The sequence below is a fragment of the Branchiostoma belcheri genome, unplaced genomic scaffold, assembly GCF_001625305.1.
Source record: "Branchiostoma belcheri isolate BF01 breed outbred unplaced genomic scaffold, Haploidv18h27 scaffold9, whole genome shotgun sequence".
In the NCBI taxonomy this organism is placed as follows: Eukaryota; Metazoa; Chordata; class Leptocardii; order Amphioxiformes; family Branchiostomatidae; genus Branchiostoma; species Branchiostoma belcheri.
The window spans coordinates 2,873,033-2,873,718 of record NW_017804575.1 but is presented as its reverse complement, the minus strand read 5'-3'; the positions used below and the strand labels follow the sequence as shown (position 1 = coordinate 2,873,718).

Here is a 686-nt window from a genome sequence, read left to right as displayed (position 1 = left end):
TGTATTTGTTGGAAAGTACATCAATTATTACTTTCATTTCATACATATTATTTCTATTATTTGACCTCTGATCTCCAATTCCCTTTTTTTTCTCTTTGATTGATTCTGTTTAAAGTTTGTTATAATTTCAGTATGATTTGTATGTTTTATTTATTATCATTGCTAAAAGCAATTATTATTATTATTATTATTATTATTATTATTATTATTATTATTATTATTATTTCATTTAATGCTGTGGACTCCAGGAAGAATAGTATGGAGTTGACTTCCATACTAATGGAGATCTAAATAAACAAACAAACAAACAAACAAACAAAGAGACCAAGGACAGTCTGAATGTTACAAAAAGTACTGGAGTTGCTCAACAGACAATAGTAGATTCAGCATTATGGACAGGGACAGTGAACAAAATAATAGATTTGCTGTTCAAGAGACAGGAACATTTTTAGCACCAGGGACAGTCTGAGAGTTACAGACTTGCAGTACAGCACACTGTTTGATACATACAACAAAGTGATAAACTTCCAGTACCAAGGACAGGGGAAATCTAATGGTACAACAAGATTTCAATACAAGGGACATGGACAGGCAAATAGACATGACACTTTTAGCATCAAACACTAAGAGTTATCTATTAAATATGCTTATAATGTAGTGGGTTTTCTGAACTATATTGTGGTGAA

At 30.6% G+C, this 686-nt stretch overlaps 1 protein-coding gene across 5 annotated transcripts in view; it reads right to left on the bottom strand.

Annotated features, from left to right (window-relative positions):
- The window catches only part of LOC109487836 (carbonic anhydrase-related protein 10-like), a 181,495-nt gene that overhangs the window by 36,863 nt on the left and 143,946 nt on the right, over nucleotides 1-686 (bottom strand). The gene's annotated exons all lie outside the window — the stretch shown is intronic.